The following is an 8356-nucleotide window of genomic DNA, read 5'->3' on the forward strand; positions in this document are numbered from 1 at the left end:
TAAAAGTGCCTAAGTATAAGAGTGCGCTTGTGAGCGGGAATGAACTCATTTCACACGTGATGTCAGAGCATAAGTAAATAATAGTAGAGTGGATTGAGAATTATATCATCGAAGGTAATCTCCAATATCAAGATTTGCCATGAATCCTCGTCAATACGAAAGCTTGACTACTAAAGCCTGGAAGGGCGAAAAACAAGAGTGAGTGAGACTAAAAACAAAGCTTTGTAAAAATCATTTCAAAAACATAATAACCCCTCGCCTTAAAACAAGTATAGTTTCCAAAACATACATATTACGTATAGTATAAAAATACTTACCATAGCCAGCTGTATTTCAAGAATGTCATACGTCACAACTTTCATAAATAAATACCTGACGTCTGTAATCACATATTCTCGCATAAATAAATATATCATATCGAGTGCTCATTGACATATGCTGACACATGAGTTCATGCAGAGATATTCTGACATGAACATGACTGGGTGTAACAGTGATATATGCTATAGTACTACAATCACATGAAAACTGGCGCTATGCACAACGCATACGAATCCTAATTGCCTATAGCAATCTAGGACAGGACTGACACTTACAATGGATCCAAAGTGAGCGTACGGTGCAATGTGCACATACACGTGAAAGACTAGCCTTGGCCCAGGCAAGTACTAACACCGGTGCAACAACAATGAACAAATAACACAAATATAATCATGCCATAGTGATTCGATAATTCTAGTTGACATAACATTATTCATAGCCATAAGTTTAGCTAAGGCATCATGTAGGATGTATAATGATTTCCTAATTCTCAAAGTTACCTCATTTCCTATAAACGTTAATTTAATTACGGCAATCATAAAGAAAGTTCATTATTAGATGTGTGTGTGTGTGTGTGTGTGTGTATATATATATGGAAACTAAACATATATAGGTATATATCAAAGAAAAGACCCACTCACAAATCATGTTGTCGAGTCAAACCCGCCTTGTAGCATCGAGAGTCCTTGCGATGCATTTCGCCTAGAAACGAAACCATTTATGTAATTACGTAATGTACTAACGTAAAAATGCATTTTTGTATGAAGTATGGCTAATAAATGAACTATTTTTAAATGATCGAATTTTGGAAAACGGATGGCAGATTCGGGTTCGGCACGTCGAGAAACCTAAGGAGGGACCTCGGGTTTTTCCATGCGACGCCACAAGGTGGCTGCACTGGTAGCCACGCACAGCACACACCACTAGCGGTGGCTCCCTCATGCGCGTCCACACGCCTGCAAGTACGACTGTACTCGCCTTCCTCAAAATGGCCTGCGTTTTGCAGGTTTTTAGTCTAACTTCTAGAGCTCCAAATGAGCTCATTTCTTAACCAAACTCGATGATTCAAAAACCATAATGAAGTAGGAAATGTATGGAATAGACCTATACCAGATCGAGGCCGAGACACGGTCAGAGTTGGCAGGAAAAATCCTCTGAAAGTAGCCTAACGACTACTTTCAAAACAACGGTTTTTATCTCGATATTTTTTTCAGCCCTGATAGCATAAACATTCACCATGATGCATGACCCACCTTTACGTTTTACGAATTTTAGATTCTACATAAATTGTGTATTCCTCATAATCATAATTGTTGAATTATGTGAATTTGATATTGGTTATGAATTGCACCAAATATCTGTACATGCATGAAATTATTTGGATTGCATATGCATCAAATTGAATTATATATGAATTGAAAGGAAAAAAAAAAAAACAATTTTTTTGCGATTGGGAACCTAGGGTTCTTCGAACCCCCGACATCACCCAAGCCTGCAGCTTGAGGATTGATGTTGTGCCATACCAAGAACCACGAAGCCAGAAGCTCTGAGCCTCACAACCCAGAAACCCGACGCCCTTCATGGCGTCTCCATCATCACATGATGGCCTACAGACCACCCTCACACATCTGGTCACCATATTTGACGGCTTGAAGCTCGTTCCTGACATCGATTGATCGAGATTCGATTGAATTGTATCAGATTTTTTTTCGAAAATTCGATTCGAAATTCTAGGGTTTTACAAAGAATGTTAAGATTTTTTTTTTTTTTTTTTTAAATTTTCATTCATATTTGAAGTCTTTGTTAACCCACTGGCTTGTCCCGACTTTGGCGACGCTGTCTGACATCGTGCCATCCATTAATTCCGGTGTTTTTCCCTAGCCAAACACACCCAGCATGGCTAGGATGTATGACCCATAGCCATTTAGGCCCTTTCTCGGCCTAACCCTCAAACCTCAATTGGTTTTGGGCCTACACCTTACAACCCATAATATTTATTTTGGCCTAATTTTCCCTGGCCTATAAAAAAAAAAACCGTATGATTTTTTTTCTCTGGGCTTGCCTGCAGCAACCCAACCCCCCTGTCTCGTCCTCCCTGTAGGCCTGCAACCTACACCCGAGTCCAAACCCATCCCATTCTTAAGCCTGGAATGAACGACACCTTGATATTAAGCCACCCAGTGGGCTTATGCATCTCTTTTGGGCCCCGAGTTTTATTCGCCTAATTACTTTAGGCTTAATGGGTTTTATATTTTTTCACTCACACTTTAATTTGGCCTAAAGTCCAAATAATTATAATTCAATTATAATTGTAAACCTAAATTTTATATTTTTGCATATTCTTGTTGCATATTTGTTTGCATATATATATTTGTGTTTGCCTATAGGAATATATGAACTTGAAGTTCATAATTATTTTGAAACCTGAAGTTTCTTATAAACATGCCTTGTTCGAAAACCTGAAGTTTTTCATTTAAACACATCACCCATGAAAACCCGAAGTTTTTTCATGCAAAATTAAACCAAATCATGTCTATTAAAACCTGTATGTTCTACTCCTACGTGAATGGATTGATTTTTCTCCATTACACTAACCACATCTTGTCCATCTATTTTGTGATATGAACATGTAGAATTTGAACAAACTCGACTTTACCGCTTTGGAGGTCTCTGGAAGGAACCACCTCAAGTGGGTCCAAGATGTGAAGCTCTACCTCACTGCAAAGAACTTGCGTCCTGCTATTGAAGAAGCAATGGACGAGCCTGTTGGCGAAGTTGAAAAAGCCACCACTATGATCTTTATCCGAAGACATATTCACGACGCTCTGCAAACTGAATATCTTGCTGAGGAGGATCCACGTGTATTATGGGTCGCTTTGGCTGATCATTTTGATCACCAAAAGGACATATTTTTGCCTAAAGCAAGACACGACTGGTAGCACTTGCGCTTCCAAGACTTTAACTCTGTGAATGAATATAATTCTGAAGTTTGTCAAATTCGATCACTTCTCAAGTTTTGTAATGAAACTTTGACTGAAGAGGATCTCCTGGAGAAGAGCTATTTGACTTTCTCTACTTCTAATATTGTCCTGCAGCAACGATATAGAGCTCATAAGTTCACTAAGTTCTTGGATTTGATCTCTGTTTTACTTCTCGCTAAAAAACAGAACCAACTGTTGAAGAAGAATCATCAAGCTTGACCTACTAGGGCGACTGTTGTGCTTGAAGCACGTTATAGCACCAACCAATGCCCAAAACGCCAAAAGAAACGTGGTAGGGGCGGACAGAAACCATCCCACCAAGGTCAACAGAGTCAAGGCCCATCTAAGGGAGGAAACAAAGCCCAGAAACGCCCAAACCTCGCTCCCAAGGCCCCAAACTTCAATGGATGCGGACATGTGCTATCACTGTGGTTCAAAGGACCATTGGTCCCATGTTTGCTGAGCTCCCAAGAAGGTTGTAGATGAATATCATTCTCATGTAAGAAGTTTGAATCAAACTTCATGCAAGTGGATGAACCGGAGACTACGAAGATGAAGGTTTCTGATTTTCAGGAGGATACCACCTCTATGGAAGATTAGAATCTTAGACATAGACTTATTTTTAGTTGAAATAAGACAAATGGGGTTGAATTTCACCTAGTGGCCGAATCGCTCATTTGTTTTTGGTTGATTTTTGAACAATTTTCCGTTATGTTTGGATTATTAGTTGGTGATTTGTTTTGGATATTAAGTTTTTAATCCTTGAATAAATGAAATTATTTTGAATTGTTATTTGTTTTTATAAACTTTTATGCATGTGACCGATTCAAACTAATTTTTTATTCTAGGTATGACTAGTGGGAAAGTTAGTTGTTTGGCAGATAATGCAACCACGCGCATTGTTTTGCGTGAATGCATTTATTTCACTAACTTCATACCTAAGAATGCACCTCTGACAACCCTCTCAGGCCCATCCAACCTGATAGAAGGATACGGTAAGGCACGTATAATGTTGTCTAATGGTACAATCTTGACCATTTCTGAGGCACTCTATTCTCCACGTTCCGGTAGAACGTTGTTAAGTTTCAAGGACATTAGGGATAACAATTACCATGCTGAAACCCACATAGAAAACAGAGTTGAATTTCTGTGCATAACTTCCTACGAATATGGCCAGAAGCGTATTTTAGAAAAGATGAAGCGTACCCTGAGTGGCTTATATACTATGACCATACGCCCTATAGAATGCCACTATGTGGCCGGCCCTATTACTGGGACCGCGCAAGAAATTACACTTTGGCATGATCATTTAGGACATCCTGTACAAATAGCGATGTGCCATATCCTTAAATCTTCACACGGGCATCCACTAACCCGAAGTTTAGGTTTGACCCAAGGAATTGCATGTCAAACATGTTCGATGGGAAAGCTTATTACTGAGCCTTCTTATGACAAGATTCGTTCGAATCTTCCTATTTTTCTACAACGGATTCAAATGGGACATTTGTGGACCGATTCACCCTCCTTACGGACCATTTAGACACTTTATGGTTTTGGTTGACGCTTCCACACGTTGGTCACACGTGTGCTTGTTGTCCACAAGGAATGCTACATTCTTAAAACTGTTGGCTTAGGTTATCAAGCTCAGGGCTCACCACCCTGATTATCTGATCAAATCTATTCGATTGGATAATGTTGGAGAATTCACATCTAAAACTTTTGATGACTATTGCATATCGGTTGGGGTTGAAGTTGAACATCATGTACCCCATGTTCACACCCAGAACAGCCTGATAGAGGCATTCATTAAGCGTTTACAAATGATTGCTCGATCGTTGGTCATATGTACTAGGCTCCTGATCGTTGCTTGGGGCCATGCAATATTGCACACAACAAAGTTGGTCCACCTGAGGCCTGTTGTGACATAACCATTTAGTGCTCTTCAGTTGGTTACCGGATATGAACCCGACATATCGCATCTGCGCATATTTGGTTGTGCGGTATATGTGCCGATCTTGCCGCTCTTACATACTAAAATAGGGCCTCCGTGAAGGATGTGAATCTATGTCGGATATGATTCTCCTTTGATTATTCGTTACTTAGAACCTTTGATAGGCGATCTATTTACCGCTCGTTTAGCGGATTGTCACTTCTATGAAACAGTCTTCCAATCGTTAGGGGGAGATAAGAAGATCATCGTTCCTAAAGAACGACGCGAATTATCGTGGATGACTCCCATTTTATCTCATTTAGATCCCCGCACCGCTCAGTCTGAAACTGAAATGCAGTGCATATTAGATCTTCAGAGCATAGCTTAGAGCATGCCAGATGCTTTCACCAATCTAGCGCACGTGACAAGATCACATATTCCAGCTGCGAATACGCCTACAAAAAATGGATGTACCAAATGTACGACGGACTGCCCTCCTAAAAGCCCGGGACACCAATTTTGGTGATCCACGTACATTAGTGGCTAGCCAATCATCTGTCCCTACACAAAAGCGTGGCAGACCCCTTGGTTTAAAGGATTCACACTCTTGGAAGAGGAAAACCATGGCACTAGGTCCTAAAGAACCTACCGTGAATCCGACTATCGCTTAATCATTCTACCCAACTCATGAAGAAATTCTAGATTATGGAAGCATCTTTGAAGAAACGAATCCTCCTTCCGAGAATCATGAGATTTCGGTCTATTATGCTAGCTTAGATAATGTGTGGCATAGAAATAGGATCATTGTCAACGATGCATTAGCATTTATAGTAGCTATTGAGATCATGTTGATCGATGACATTGAAATGCGATGAATGTCGACGTAGAACTGATTGGTCAAACTGGAAATAAGCAATCCAAGTCGAACTCGATTCGCTTGCGAAATGTAAGGTGTTTGGACATGTAGCTCATACTCCTCCACATGTGAAGCCCGGCTACAAGTGGGTTTTCATTTGAAAGCATAATTAGAAGAACGAAATTGTGCATTACAAAGCTTGTCTTGTTACACAAGGCTTCTCACAATGTCCTGGGATTGACTATGACGAAACTTATTCACCCATTATGGATGTGATTACATTTCGCTACCTTATCAGTTTGGTAGTTTCCGAAAAACTGGATATGTAGTTGATGGACGTAGTAACCGCGTATCTCTATGGAGATCTTGATACGAAAATCTATATGAAGTTCCTGAATGACTTACATTGATTGGTTCAAATATTTCCAAACCTTGGAACATGCTCTCAATTTGGTTCAGACGTTCACTCTACGGTTTGAAACAATCCGGAAGAATGTGGTACAACCGTCTGAATGCGTATTTGACAAGTCAGGGATATGGGAACAATGAACTATGCCCTTATGTGTTCATTAAGAAGTCACATTTTGGATTTGCGATTGTTGCAGTAAATGTCAATGGCATGAATCTTATCAGAACTCTTGAACAGCTCACGAGAACTGACGCACACCTGAAGTCGAAATTTAAGATGAAAGATCTAAGTAAGACTCAATACTGTCTCGGTCTGGAGATAGAGCATTGTTCGGATGGAATCCTAGTACATCAATCGAACTACACCTAAAAGGTGTTGCGCTACTTTAATAAGGATAAAGTGAAGCCTTCGAGTACTCTTATGGTAGTTCGTTCGCTAGATGCAAAACAAGATCCCTTCTATCCGAAGGAAGATGATGAAGAGATTTTGGAGCCTGAAGTTCCTTATCTAGTGTGATAGGCACTTTATTGTACTTAGCTCAATGCGCTAAACCCGACATCTCTTTCGCTGTTAATCTTTTGGCAAGATACAATAATGCACCAACACGCAGACACTGGACTGGCGTGAAAGACATTTTCCGTTACCTTAAGGGTACTACAAATTTGGGTTTGTTCTATCCCTACGAATCCTCGAACGGTGCCACACTCTATGCTCCTCGAGTCGATTCTCGCCTTGTTAGTTATGTCGACGCATGATACTTATCTAATCCATACAAGGCACGCTCTCAAACGGGTTATGTCTTTACCGTTGGAGGCACCGCAATCTCTTAGAGGTCAACTAAACAAACCTTACCTGCCACTTCGTTTAACCATGCTAAAATTCTTGCCTTACATGAAGCAACTTGGGAATGCTTTTGGTTGAGAGCAGTAGTGGGCCCGTATTCGAAGCTCCTGTGATCTTTATCCCGCCGTTGATGTCCCGACGACGATCTTTGAAGACAACACAACTTGCATCGAACAGCTCAATAAGGGTTACATCAAAGGAGACAACACCAAGCACATTGCGCCGAAGTGTTTCTTTTCACATCAACAACAAGAGCATCAGAAGATTGAAGTCATGCAAATCCGTTCACAAGACAATCTGGTCGACCTCTTCACCAAATCACTGCCGAAGACCATGTTTCAGAAGCTTGTTCATGGAATTGGTATGCGTAAACTTTATGAGTTGTAACTTTGCTATTTCTCTTTGGAATTATGTCAAACTCAGGGGGAGTATCCTGTAGATACTTGCTTGATTTTAATGTACTCTTTTTCCCTACGATTAGGAGGATTTTTCCCGCTATGTTTTTGTTACCTAATTAGGTTTTAACGAGACACCCACATTGGGCTGGTCATATCCTTGATGACGTCATCTAGACGTTTCTTTTGACTTTGTATCTCTCGGGCATTTTTCCTTAGACTATGGATTTTGTCCCTACTCGAGTTTTTGCCTTAGCCTTAGGTTTTTTTTAGTGAGACTTACTACTTATGCAAGTTCCTACCTTATTGAGAATAAGTGTTGTTCCTTAGAATCAGTGTCAATGAGTCGACTTCCTCAACTTCTGCATGATGCTAAATCTACTTTGAGTATTTACACACTCAAGGGGGAGTGTTGTAAACATTCCTAGTTTAAGTATGATTGTGTAAATCCTATATTAGATTTGATTCTAATTATCCTTTCCTATTGTATCTTGTATTCCTTGGGGAAGAAGAAATATCTTCTCTCATTCTATTACTATAAATAAAGACACAATGTAGGAGGATAACAACACACACATTCCTCTACAATTCTACAAACACATCTCTCTCTTTTCTCCTTGC

The 8356-nt window shown here is 40.1% G+C and overlaps 1 pseudogene; it reads left to right on the top strand.

The window, feature by feature from the left end:
* Positions 1 to 2948: 2948 nt before the first annotated feature.
* Positions 2949 to 3902, top strand: LOC148698033 (uncharacterized; annotated as a pseudogene).
* The last annotated feature ends 4454 nt before the right edge of the window (positions 3903 to 8356 follow it).

Source organism: Pyrus communis, chromosome 3 (genome assembly GCF_041283825.1).
Source record: "Pyrus communis isolate YQ-2024b chromosome 3, ASM4128382v1, whole genome shotgun sequence".
In the NCBI taxonomy this organism is placed as follows: Eukaryota; Viridiplantae; Streptophyta; class Magnoliopsida; order Rosales; family Rosaceae; genus Pyrus; species Pyrus communis.